General features: G+C 49.1%; 1 protein-coding gene and 1 long non-coding RNA gene across 7 annotated transcripts in view; one reads left to right on the top strand and one right to left on the bottom strand.

Moving 5' to 3' along the window:
- SHISA6 (shisa family member 6) overlaps window positions 1–13,430 on the top strand; it is a 256,966-nt gene that overhangs the window by 131,009 nt on the left and 112,527 nt on the right. For 2 of the 5 annotated variants that reach the window (XR_008713046.1, XR_008713047.1), the window contains one exon: window positions 406–737. The exons of the other annotated variants lie outside the window; for them this stretch is intronic. The gene's annotated coding sequence lies outside the window, so the exon portion shown is untranslated. Of the gene's footprint in view, window positions 1–405; window positions 738–13,430 lie in introns of those variants that run through there. 5 annotated transcript variants of the gene reach the window in all.
- LOC129649264 (uncharacterized) lies at window positions 2,891–12,369 on the bottom strand. 2 transcript variants are annotated; one of them, XR_008713049.1, is made up of 7 exons: window positions 12,279–12,369; window positions 11,535–11,639; window positions 10,557–10,691; window positions 5,560–5,696; window positions 5,171–5,198; window positions 4,383–4,407; window positions 2,891–3,526 (listed from the first exon to the last, which is right to left on the bottom strand). It is a non-coding gene; the product is annotated as an uncharacterized LOC129649264 (long non-coding RNA). The 2 variants fall into 2 exon arrangements; XR_008713048.1 differs by lacking the exon at window positions 12,279–12,369 and having other exon boundaries at window positions 11,535–12,261.

The following is a 13,430-nucleotide window of genomic DNA, read 5'->3' as shown; positions in this document are numbered from 1 at the left end:
TGCCCCGCCCACGGCGTGGAGCAGGACACAGATGCCCGTGGCTCCCCATGGGAGGGGACCACAGGCGGCATGGCGGGAAACACTGCTGACGGATGCAAAGTGTTCCTTCTCCTCTTGGCTATTATTCCTCTTCCGTTTGAAAGCCACATTTAACACATCAATGTCAATGTTCTGTCCTGGGGGGTGTTGAAGCCGGCACGCATGTCGAGAGTTTCAGCATCCTAAGTGTGTCTATGTAAACTCTCCGTGATGGGGACACGAAGGTAGAGGTTACACAGACCTTCCAGCCACAAGCTGAACTCTAACGTGGCATTTCTGCTGAGCTGCTTTATGACCTAGCCGACAGCTTGCAGAGCATCTGTGCAGGGGGTGTGGCATCCTCCATCCTGTCTTTTGTTTCAACAGAGTTCTACTAGTCTTGTGAGCATCCTGTCATACCAAGAGTAACTGGATCCCCCGCCCTTTGATTACCTTCCTAACTCCTGTGTACTGTGATAGACAACTGTGAATTCTGTTGTAGGGATGGTGTATCCCTGTCTTCCTCTGAAATATGTGTTTGTTCCAAGTGTGAGTGAACAAGGAACTTTGCGATTTTTTTTTTCTTACGTTCCGTGCACCCAATTTTTAAATTCCCTATGTGATGTTTGTTCATCCTATAGAGAAAAAAAAAATCTGTACCTGTGTATGTATTTTCTGTTGTGTCTCTTTGTGTCTAAATAAAGTTTATTGAGGATTCAGGTGGCATTTGTGGCTACTGAGAGTTGCAGAATCAAACTGGGACCAGATGACTTGGGAAGGGGTTTTCCGGTAAAAGACACAATACTAGACATCATAGACACACTCATATCAACTCAAGGCTGCGATGTGTGACCTCCGTGTCATCTGCTTTGGGATAAATACCCATCACTCTGAAAGAAATTAGAAGGGAGCACTTTCAACCCGTAATAAACATTTCTTATCTCACGAAGTTTCTGCGGGTCAGGAACTGGGGAGCAGCTCAATTGGGTGCTTGTGGCTCGGGGTGTCTTCGTGAGGTTACATTCATACCTGCTTCCAAAGATGCTGCTCAAGCCCCACGCATCCTGCCTCGTGAGGATGGAGGGGCTGAGGTGGCCTGTGGGTGGTGGGTCGGTGAGACCCACACATCGTGAGCACTTGGTGAGCGATGGCTCTTTCATGGAAGACACATGTTGCAATAGAGGAAGCCATAAAGAGAAGATGGGTCAGAAACTGACATCATACTGTAAGTCAATTTAAAATGGTAATATATGTAAAGTATGTAATACATATATATGGCATACTTCATATATACTTTTAATTTTTTTTAAAAAAAGAAACACAAATCAGGAGTTGGAGCATTTACTCCAGATGAGTAGGGTCTGTCCTTCCAGAGAGGAAGCTCAGCCTCCTTAGATAATTTTTCAAAGTCTGTCTCAATGAACACCCCTATGGAGACCCTCTGCTATTTGGGCAGTTTGATGAAAGATCTCAAGCAGGGTGGTTGTTTTTAAGTCTGCAGGAGAGAGCCTGGAGATTCTTTTCCAAAAGCCCCACATGACCATACTGTATTACTATGACCTCCACCAGGGTAGCCCAGGCCACACCAGGCCTAGAGTCCTTCTGAGCGGCAGTGACAGCAGGTACACCTGTGCCAACCCGCACTGTCCTCGGTCCTTTCCACCCGTGTGTGTGTGTGTGTGTGTGTGTGTGTGTGTGTGAAGAGAAAGATGGACCGATAGATTCTTTGCTGACAGATAGGCGCCTCAAAGTGAGTCCCCTTTGGAGGAGGCAGGCACTGCTGCCCAGGTCAGCACGTAAGCTGAGCACCTGCTGCACGCCAGCTACTCCTCTGGGCCTGAGGATGCAGCCGATAGACTTACATGCCAGAGAGAGATGATAGATGTAAAGGAGTACCTCTACAAAGCATGTCAGGGAGTTAAAAGCTATGGGGCAAAATGAGGCAGGGAATGCGGGAGGAGCTGGAGTTGTTGAAAAGAACATCCAGATGCTTGAGAATAAAAGTGGCATTTGAGCAAAGACCGAAGGAGGTCAAAGGTCAAGTCCTCTGGGATTTGGGGGGAGGGTCTCCCAGGTGGCGGGAACAGCTGCCCACTGCCCCCACCCTACCAGCTGGCACAGGGATAGCTGTGAGGCTGGAGAAGATGGGGCCAGGCTGCGGGCAGGAGGGGGTGAGGTCAGAGCGGGGCTGGACCACCCAGGGCCTGGGGACCACTTGGGGATCTGGTTGCCACTCCAGGTGGAATGAAAACATAACACTTGTGCCCTGAGGCGTTAGGAAGACAATGTCAGTGGGAGGACCAGGGTCTTGACAGAGGCTGGGGCTGATGCGAATTCACGCTGGCTTCATAGTAAGTTTTAGAGGCTTCTTAATCAACCATGTGGACAAGTTCAGGGGAGATGTCCTAGCTGGGGATGTAACCGTGGGAGTTTCTGGTACAGGAAGCCGGACGCTGGTGACATGGGTTCCCCAGGGTGAGCGAGGCTTCCCAGGGGAGCAGAGGCTCTGGGAAAGAGATGACGGTGGGAAGGTGAGGAGGGACCTGCAGAGGAGACCAGTCAGGAGCGGGCAGCCAGGAAGCAAGAAAAGCAGGGCTGGGTGGCATCTTGAAAATCAAGTGGGGGAAAAAAAAAAACATGTTTCTGGGAGAGAGTCATCAGCTGTGATAAGGTGTGAGATGAAGGAGGAGATGAAGCCTGAGAAGTGACCACAGTGTGACCCACAACGTGGAGGTCACTGTGAGCTTGGCAGGGGCGATCTGGGGAAGGCTTTTTGACTGATGGATGCAAGAGAGAATGACTGATGCCTGTGCTGTGCTGCTACAGGATCTGAGCAGACTGAGTGACGGGAAGATGAAGGTTCATTACGCTCGTCTCACTATTCGGGGACATGTTTGAAATGTTCCCTAATAAAAGTTAAAAAGGATTGTGAAAATAATCTTTTATTATTTAAAAAAGGGTAAAGAGGAAAAGGAGACTGCAGGAACAGACAACCCTCCAGAGTTCTAAAGTGAAGGGGAGTGGAGAATGAGGGAGGAAGCTAGAAAGGAGTGTGATGTAAAGAGTCTTCTTTTTTTTCGTATGCTGATAGGAATGGTCCAGTAACAAAGGGCAAACTGATTATGCCGGAGTGGGAGGGATGTATTTTAGAAGTGACATCTTTAATAGGCGAGAACAAGTGGCATTTGTCACCCGGCAGGGGAGGGGCTGGCCTTGTCTAGGAGCAAAATCCGCCCAGAGTCACAGACTTCAGGTGGGATATTCAGTCACAGATGCACGCAGATGGGCATATGTGATCCCTGCTCAGTGATTCAGGAAGCAGGGTCATCCAGTGTATTAGGGTGACCAGACATCCCAGTTGGCCCAGGGCCATTTCAGTTTTAGCTCAGAAAGGCCTGTGTCCTAAGAAACCCCTCTGTCCAGGGCGGATGAGCTCAGTTGGTCACCCTTTGTGAGGACGTGTGAGCAGGCGCAGCCTGTCTGGTTTCAGAGCATCTTCCACACCCATCTGTAGAGCCCAGAGAAGTGGGATGAGAATGCTGCTGCCTGGAGCTGGTACCCACACAGCCTCAGAGGCCTTGGGGTCCCCCTCAACAAGATGGAGACAAGGCCAGAGCCCTGTGGGGCACATCCCAGACCCACAGAAAGACCCTGGATGGATCGCTTCATTCTGTCTAGATGGCATTCCCTGGGACTAGGCTGGGAATGGCCATTCCTGTCGCAGAGCACACTCTCCATCGGGTCTCAGGCAGAGAATAAGGCGAGGTGTGTAAATGCTATGGGGGTGGGGGGTATTGGAGCTGGTGCTGAGATCAGAGCTGGAGAAGTGACCATCCTGATACCAGTTTTGGGGGGCTCAGCAAGGAGGGCAGTGGCAGAGGTGGCACCCCAGCTGCTCAACTCCCAAATCCAAGGAGGAAGAGGAACAACGGCAGCTGGGGGCAGGGGGCTTGGGGGAATTCTAGAGGCTGGGCCAGTGGCACCTGCTCCCCAAGAAGAGAACAAGGCCAGATATGGATTCTAGCACTCACAAAGGCACATGTGTCAGCCAGTGAGGAGTCTGGGAAAAAGGTCTACCAGGGCCAAAACATCAGGGCAGAGGCCTAGAGCCTTTTGATCAGCGTGATGGGTGGACACAGGAGGCATGAGCTTCCGGTGATGATGAGGTCTGAGGGGTAACAGTGGGAGTGGGTGACTGAATGGAGCGGTGGGTCAATTGCAGGAGTCCTGCTTCGGCTCTCTGGTTCTGGGTGGGCTTTGTGGTCCTCTACCCCCAGCACTGTTCTGCTGTGTTGTCTGCCCCCAGCCCTGGTCTGAGCCCCGCTGCTGGCCTGAACCCCAGGCACTCATGGGCCCACACTCACCCCTCCCAGCTGCTGCCATGGTCGCCTGTAACACAAGGTTTGAAGTTAGATCTGCTCTTCTGGAAATGACAGAACAGGTGCATCGGCCTCTGCTGAACCAGAGACCACCACCCCTGCACCAGGATCCGACTACCCTGTGGACTGTGGCAAGGAGACCCCTGTGCCATTTGGCTCCAGAAATCCAGCTTAGGTATTTCCACACTCGGGGGAGACAGGGGAACAAGTGGGCTTGACTACACCAAGGTGTTTGAGGGCTGGACTCCAAGAGCTCAGAAGGCGTCCGGTCGCCATGGCAACAATGAACTGGGAACTATAGTGAAAGCGAATGAAGGTGGGCCTGGCTTGCCGGAGACTGGCCTCTGAGAAGCCAGTACCACCTGGGAATGTTCTATCCTGTGCATCTCCGTAGGCTGGGGGATCCAGGATGGAGTGGGAGGAGGCCAGAGAACCTCTGGAATTCTGGGCTGAGGGCAACAAAGCTCTAAGCTGCCTACTGATGGTTCTGATCCACTCTCTTGGTTTTCTCTGCCTGCTGACTCCTGATTAACCACTGAACACTGAGAACCAGGCCTCGGTGTGCTCAGCTTTACTCGGTGGTACTTTGCTCGCTCCAAGTCAGCACACGCAGACCACCTCCAAGCCTCACACTCAGGGAAATTAATGCATAGCATCAGTGTGCTGCCGTGTTTTGTTAGAATTGAGCCAACCTCACCTGGTGGCTAATTGGTCAGAATTGATTGCATCAGAAGCAAGGATGGATCTGCATGAATGTTGAATTTGGCACTCACCCAGTGAATCCCTTTCTCAATGTAACTGCTGTTCAGACAGAAGAAAAGAAAATAAGACAATGCAAAACCCAGGGTGGTCCCTCTGAGAGCTGCTCAATGGACCACTTCCACTTGCAAACTTAGCCATTTTGCCTAAAGGCAGCTTTTCCACATAACCGTCTTTTCCATGTTAGTCTTACAAGCACACCCCTGACTCTCCAGGAAGAAGTAATGGCTCTATGTCCCTCCTCAGTGTGGCCCAGGACTCCCTCTCCACTGAGACTAGTTTTAGCAGCAGTTAAAGCCTTGCAAGTCAATCTGAGAAGCATGGTGCCCTGGGCCCACTTCCTGAGTTGCCCACAATTCCACCTCTGAGGTGGGACCACCCAGTTTACCACTGAGAGACTCACTCAAGGCATCAAGACGTCGGTCCACAAGTTTTCCATCCTTTTCAGGGCTGTTCTGGGCTTCCCTGGTGGTTCAGATGGTAAAGAATCCATGTGCAGTGCAGGAGATCTGGGTTCAATCCCTGGGTTGGGAAGATTCCCTAGAGAAGGTAATGGCAACCCACTCCAGTATTCTTGCCTGGAAAATCCCATGGACAGAGAAGCCTGGTGGGCTACAGTCCATGGGGTCGCAGGGCTACAGTCCATGGGGTCGCAGAGGGCTGGACATGACTGAGCAACTAACACTTTCACAAGAGCAGTTCTTAGGTTGAAGGTATCACCAATTCACACTAACTTGGTAAAGGTGACACAGAGAAAGATTCCCACCCATCAGGCCACTGGCTGAGTCCTGGACTGCACGTGTCTGTGTTTAATGCTTGTTTGTGGGCACCACAGTCGGCCCACGTCAGATGCATGGCCAGTCCACTGGGGCAGTCTGCTGGGCTGATGTAAGGAGAGGGGGGATGTTACAGAACCAAGGAGAAGGACGCACTGTAAATCCTGCCTTGGGAAGTTTCATCTCTTACCTGTAGGGTGTCCTCCAGGGAGAAGTAACCCAGGTAGAGCTAGGTCTTAGTCTCCACCAGTGGAGCAAGAGAGAAGTCTCACTTGTACCCTGGGGTCAGGGAAACATCCCTCACTCCTGGGCTTCTGCCAGCCTGACTCCTTTTCTGCTCAAACAGGAGGAGGAGGAGGCATACAGGATGCCTTTAGCACTGTGACTCTTAATAGTCTCTTTCAGCCTCATTGGGAGAAGACAGAAGGTCCAGGGGGCTTCTCTGGTGGTTCAGACAGTAAAGAATCTGCCTGCAGTGCAGGAGACTCAGGTTCAATCCCTGGGTTGGGAAGATCCCCTGGGGAAGGGTATAGCTACCTACTCCAGTTTTCTTGCCTGGAAAATTCCATTGCCAGAGGAACTGGCAGGCTACAGTCCATGGGGTTGCAAAGAGTAGGATACGACTGAGTGACCTTGAGAGAGAAGGAAGATCAGGTTCTTTGTTTGCAGAGGCCAGCTGGCCCAGCCAGAGGTCTTGCAGCTCTGGGCTCTGTTCTTATTTTTCCGTTCTCCTGCTGGTACCAGATCCAAGGTTTCTCTTGCCATGACCCCATAGCTCAGGATGACCCCAGGCCAGTACAGTCTCTTCCTGGCACTGATCTTGGCACGGACCGGTCATCCAAGTTAGGAATCTCCCCTTCCCAGGAGCCAGCCCTTGGCAATGGCTTTCCTCCCTCTCTGCTGCTCATTGCCAAGTCTTAGGAACCCTGACAGCTAAGCTGTTGGGCCGTCCAGTCCTGGAAAGGCGGTGGCAACGCTATCTCTGCCAGCTGGAGTCTGTCACCAGGAGAGGATGCTTCTCAATCAACAGCTATCAGGACTTCACGGCAACTGTATATTCCTAAAACTTGAGGACGGCTAATTAGGGCTTTCCCAAGTGGCTCAGTGGTAAAGAATCTGCCTGCAATGCAGGAGACTGGCGTTCGATCCCTAGGTCAGGAAGATCCCCTGGAGGAAGAAATGGCAATCCACTCCACTATTCTTGCCTGGAGAATCCTATGGACAGAGGAGCTTAGAGGGCCACAGTCCCTGGGGTCGCAAAGAGTCGGATACGAATGAGCAGCTGAGCACGCATGCCCACACCTAAGCTTTGAGAGTGAGGCAAAGGGACCCCCAAGACTCCAGTGACCTACCCAGAAGTCTGAGTCATAGGGATTTATCCATTTCAATGAAACTTAAGTATTAGCTGAGCAATGATAAGTACAATGATGCCTGCCTTCCAGAAACCAGGCAGTGATTCCTGCCAAGCAAACAATTGAGAGGTGCCAGGAATCCTGATCCTGAGAAAAGCAGAAGGGGTTTAAAAGAGGAAACCATTGCCTCTGAGTGAAGGAGTCCTAAACAGCCACCTGTTGGAGACAGGAGTGGAGATGGTCCTTGCAGGGCTGGAAGAACGTGAGCCAAGACTGGGACAGGGAAGACACTTTGTGTGTGGGTGGGTGCTTCTGGAACAAAGGCATGGATGTAGAAATGCCAGTGTGATGGTGGGTGATGATACCACAGAGGGGTTCAGGGGCCATAGCTCACCTCCATGGGAGTGCAGGAAAGTGATGGGCCATACCACACCTGTAGTGGGAGGCAGGAGAGTGATGGGGTCATAGCACATCTGTAACGGCATGGCAGGAAAGGAAACTAGAAAGGCTGGGGGGAGGCAGAGTCCTGAGTTTCCCAGGCACAGGATAGACACAGACTGAGTTCGAAATTCTAGCTGATGATCACCAGCCACCCCCTTCCCCTCCTCCTTTCTCCTCTTCTGTCTTCAAGATTGGTGGATTTTTGCCAATATACAAGTGAATGAATGAACGAATGAATGAATGAATGAACGAAACAGCACTAACCTGGGGGTGGGGAACCCTGAGATGTTGTTGCAGGTGAATGTGATCTTGGGGAGAATTAGTTTGCTTCTCTGCACCTGCCTCTGCCTACCTGTAAACTTTTCTGCAAGATGCCCTTTATTTTCTTGAGATTTTTGGAAATGCTGTTCCAGCGTTGCCTTGCTCTGTATGGTATTTTTTTTTTTTTTTTGAGAAACCTTATTTCTTTTGAAGCCTGACAGTTTATTCTTCTGATTTTGTAAGTTATCTCTTCGCTTGAAAGCCTTGATAATTTTTATTTTTGAAGTCTGTAAGTTCTTCAAGGACATCAGAGATGATCATGCTGAGTACATTTTCCAGGTACCTGGTGGACTGTCTTGATAGGTACCATCCAACCTTCTTTTAATTTTAAGAAAGTTTGGCTGAATTATATTTTTGTATATTAGTTATCTTCCACGGTTTTGTTTTTCTCTTGAATGGGCTCTAAATATAGGGACGCTGTTTTTCCCTTCCTGTCTTCACATGCCGCCACGTTCTATGTGATTTGTTTTGCTTTCACTAGTTCCTTTTTATTCTCTCGTTTGCCTTGTGCCTTTTTCATCCATGCCTTTAATACGTTTTGTTTTGGCTCTCTTCTTTCCTAGGCATCTTGTACTTAAGTCTTCATCTTGTCTTTTTCTTTCACATCTTTCCTGTGTTCAGTGAATTCTCTCTAAATTTCTGTCTCCCTTTTGCCACTTGTTTTTAATGTTTTGAAGTTCTGTTTCAAGGTGTTTTTTTTTTTTTAACAACCACAAATGCGTTTTTAAATCTAACTCAGTTCAGAGTGTCGTGTTCAGTTTTCTTTTGCTTCATGTTTATTTTTGTGCGGGATTAGAAGAAAATTGTTATTAGCAGAGGTGTTTGAAGTCTCATCTTACGTTTTTTAATGGTAGATTCCTGTGTGTTTATTCCTATTCCTTCTGTCTGTTTTCTTTATCTGTTTGGCTGCACTGGGTCTTAGTTGCGGCAGGCAAGCTCTACTGCTTCAAGGCATGTGGGATCCTAGTTCCCTGACCAGGGATAGAACTGGAGCCCTCTGCATTTCAAGGTGAATTCTTAACCATTGGACCACCAGGGAAGTCTCTTATCTCTTTTATGACTGGTGGAAGTGATCAGATTCCTATTGAAATGGTATCTTTTCTACTAGTATAGAAAATGCAATTTATCTAACAGATATTATTATTAGGAAGGAGATGAATGTCCTTAGACATTTTTGTTTTCTTTTGTCTTATAGGGCCCCATTCCCGCCTTGCTGTGGTTGTTCTTTTTATCAGCCAATCTCCAAAGCTTCTTCCTTAACTTTTACCTTCTTCTCACCCAGATGCAATATTTCAGAAGACTGTCGCTTTGAATTGCATGTAGTCAGTACTCTGACCTACCAGAACATTTTTCCTGGGTTTGCATTCTTAGGGTGAACTTTCTCATTTTGACAGGAGTTTTAGATCATTCCTAGGCTTGCTGCTATCTCCTTCTCTGCTCTCTTTCATATAGTTTATTTTATTTCCAGGCTGACCTTGTTCACCACAAGGCTTGTAGAGGGGACTAGAAAGATAATTTGCTGAGATTTGTTACTTTTTCTTCTTTCATTCAGTTCAGTCACTCACTCGTGTCCAACTCTTTGCAACTCCATGGACTGCAGGATGCCAGGCTTCCCTATCCATCACCAACTCCTGGAGCTTACTCAGACTCATGTTCATCGAGTCAGTGATGCCAGCCAACCATTTCATCTTCTTTTGTTAAATGTAATTTAAAATCTGGGCAGGTTCTGGTTATGTTGAACACACAGCTAGAAATAACAGAGCTAGAATGAAGGTCAGGGCTCTCTGATTATGATGCTTTTGACTGTATTATACAACAGAGAGATGGAGAGGGTTTGTGGAATATCCTGGCAAATGCATAAAGCTACACACGTGCAGTAAAGTCTTAGTTGATCAACCGTAGCCCATGGCCTTATGTTGTATGTGATGCAAGAGTTACTTTCTGCTTTTGCCACTGACTGAGGAAAACCTAGCTGGTGATCAAGAGTTCTAACAGATATAGAACTAAATACCATGTCATTGACAATAGAATTCTGTCGTCACCCTAGAGAGGCAGATGAGGAGGACGGGGTGGAGGGGCACTTGCTCATTCAGTGTTTGCTATGGCTCGCTGGTTCCACCCTCCAGAAGTTTCCCCATTTCCCATGATCTCTCTTGGCCATATCTGAAATGGGTGTAGAGGAATATGTCTTGAGAATGATCCAGCTTTCTTAGTCCACCATTTCCCAGAGAGAGTCAGAGGTCTCAAAGACTGTTTAAAGCAGAGGTCTCCAACCTCCGGGATCTAATGCCTCATGATCTGAGGTGGAGCTGATGTAATAATAGTAGACATAAAGTGCATAATAAATGTAATGCACTTGAATCATCCCCAAACCATCCCTCCACCCCCTCTAGGTTCGTGGAAAAATTGTCTCCCATGAAACCAGGTCTCAAAAAGGTTGGGGAAGGCTGGCTTAAGTAGAGGATCCCTGTTCCTCTAGAAGTTCACTCTGTAAGCAGGAGGTTTCTTACCTAATCGATTCGCATCGACTCCAAGTGCTGGTAAACGCACACTGTCCTTGACTCTCAGTCCTCAGAAGTGCTGTTGCCTTTGCCCCGGACCTCTTTCTCCCACTTAAGAGAGGTGTTCTGAGCCCACCAGATTCACTGTTGGGGAGAGACATACCCTTACTTTACTCTGAGTCACTTCTATTTAAAATAATTTTTTAAAAGAGCTTTTATTTGTTTTTGGCTGCATCTCAAGGCATGCAGGATCTCAGTTCCCTGACCAGAGATCGAACCCACGCCCCCTGCAGTGGAATCGTGGAGTCTTAACCACTGGACCACCAGGGAAGTCCCCGGAGTCACTGTATACAGTTAAAACGTGGATCTCCTCAGCTGACATGGGAGGGGAATAGGAGCGGGAGAAACAGCACAGTGGCCTGTAAATACTCCCACTTCGATGTGATGCATGGGACCTCCACTCACATCACTGGCCAGAGTTAGCCACGGGGGCATGCCAGACTTCAAGAGAGCAGAGGGAGGTGTCCTTCCTGCACTGGGAGAGGCAATCAGATACTGCCTAGTCTGGGGTGTGTCACTGCTCAGCGGAAGCTGTAGGCTAGGCAGTTGAGACTGACTCCCTCCCATAAGACAATGAGAAGGGGTGTCGTTTGGAAGACGCAGGAAGGTGCAGGTCCTTCCACTGGGTCAGGGTCAGACAATACTTGGTGATTGCACTCGGTGGAGAGCACTGTGGCACTCTGCCTGGATTGACTGCCTCACAGCTTCCTCCTGTCTTTGGTCCTTGGTACCCAGAAGCATCTCCTTCATGAAGAGGCAGGGCTGAGAGAGAACTCATCCCTTGTGGCTTGGGATTGCTCAGTGGCCACGAGAGACCATGCTTCTTGGCAGTTATGCTAATACAGCTGAGGCTTCATGAAGCATTCTCACCGAAACCCACACTCCCTGGAATCACTCAATTTGTTAGCCATCACTCCTAAGACTCACCTTTGACTGGAGAAAGTTCAAAAGCTATCAGGGCACCGGATGGAGGCCAAGCAAGTCTTTGCACCTCAGTCTCTTCCTGTGGATTCAGATATGTCTTAGGAGCCACTACGATGCAAAAAGGACGAAGAACCTGATTGTTTTACTTTGCTTGCCACAGACGGGTTCAAGGGCCCATTCTGGAAGTTTTACTGGGGGAATACAACAAAGCTGATGACCCCAAAATTGATGAGTTGGATTTTTGGGAGAGTGGTCAAGGACCTAGTGCCCTCACGTCAACACAACACAGGCTCTGGGAAAGCCCAGGTGGAGGGGGCCTTGCCTGAGAGTCGAGGCTGCCATTGGGTGGCTGGAGGCGTGAGTGGCTCAGACAGGTGCTGAGACTCAGCCAGCCTCTTCTTCGTTTTGATTAATTGGTTTCTCTTTTGTTTTATGGGACTTGGCAGCACTGGTTGTGGCTTTTCGTGGTTGACTACCCCCGGAGTACCTAATTACAGAGGAGATTTTTTAAAGCAACAGTGAACACATCTTCTAAATATGTTCTCAATCCGCTCCCCTCCCTGGGTGACTGGAGGCAGAGGAAAAGGAGGGCTGGAGGTATTCCCAGAGGCCTCTTGTCCATCAGTCCCAGGGAGGTCCCACTGGGGCCACTCAGGGGCACCACCCCTGGGAAATCTCGGGGTGGGGGCAAAGGGGGCGGGCCTTGCCACCCCAAGGCCACACCCCGGGCTCAGGAAACTCTCACACCTCTTGTCTTGTTCTTGCTGGTGAGGACTGAGGCACCACTCAAGTCCTAGGTAGGAAATTATATGCTTCAGCCAAAGAAGCGAGGTGTTCTGTCAAAACGAAAAGAAAAATATTAGAAGCTTCCAGGGAGATCAGAGCCCGACTCAGTGAAAACTCCTGGCACAGGTGATTCTGAGATGCTCTCCTTTGTTCTTCTGAATGAACAGAATAGTTGCAATAGGAAAAACAGACTTTTTATACATTCATCTACTTAGCTAACAATTCATTCATTCATCTATTCACCCATTCATTCATTCATTCATCCACCCATTCATTCATTCATTCTATGCATTTGACCCAGTGCCAGGTACTGGAACATCTATTGGCAAGAATCTCACTGGGCAGGGCATGGCATCAGGGCCCTCATCTGCACTGAAGACCAGAATGAGGGTGGAGCAAAGTCCCAATACCCTGGTGGCCCAGACACTAAAGTGTTTCCCACTCCATCCCAATAGAGGAAGAGGAGAGACAATGCCTGTGGTTAAGTCACATTTTTATTTCTCTCTGGCCCGTCACCTGTTTGCCCTCTCCCTCCTGACAGTGCAGCGGGGCACTCACAAGGACTCCTCAGTGGAGAGACTTTCTTAAAAGAACTAAAGATGCCAAGGATGGGCACCAGGGAGGCACTGCACACACACGTGCACACACACGTGTAGACACGTGCAGATAAGCACAGCAGATGTAAGCTCTCTGTCCCTCGACTTTCTTTCTGGAGAGTCACACTGAAGTTGAATCGTTTAATAGCACAAGACTGTAAACCTCTGGGCCTGTTCATTATCCCCATCTCTTCCTTTTGCAACTACAAGGGGCTGGACAACCCTTGTACAATATCTCTGAATTACAGGCTGCTCTTCCTCCCAAGGTGGGATCCTTTTATGTGAGAATAAGGAGCTTTCACCTCGCCTGCTCCCCACTTTCTGCATAAGAGCAGTCTTCCCCAGATCCTTCCATGCTGGACCCTCGTTCAACTCTCCCTGCAGAGTAGGGCAGTGGTTCTCATCTCCACTTGCTTATCAGACTCACCAAAGCTTAAAAAAAGAGTTGCAGATGGAAGGCTACATCCAAAACCTCTTGACTCATCATTGTCAGAAGTGCAAATCTGTAACTCTGAGA

The sequence above is a fragment of the Bubalus kerabau genome, chromosome 4 (assembly GCF_029407905.1).
Source record: "Bubalus kerabau isolate K-KA32 ecotype Philippines breed swamp buffalo chromosome 4, PCC_UOA_SB_1v2, whole genome shotgun sequence".
In the NCBI taxonomy this organism is placed as follows: Eukaryota; Metazoa; Chordata; class Mammalia; order Artiodactyla; family Bovidae; genus Bubalus; species Bubalus kerabau.
This window is presented reverse-complemented; position numbering and strand designations above follow the sequence as displayed.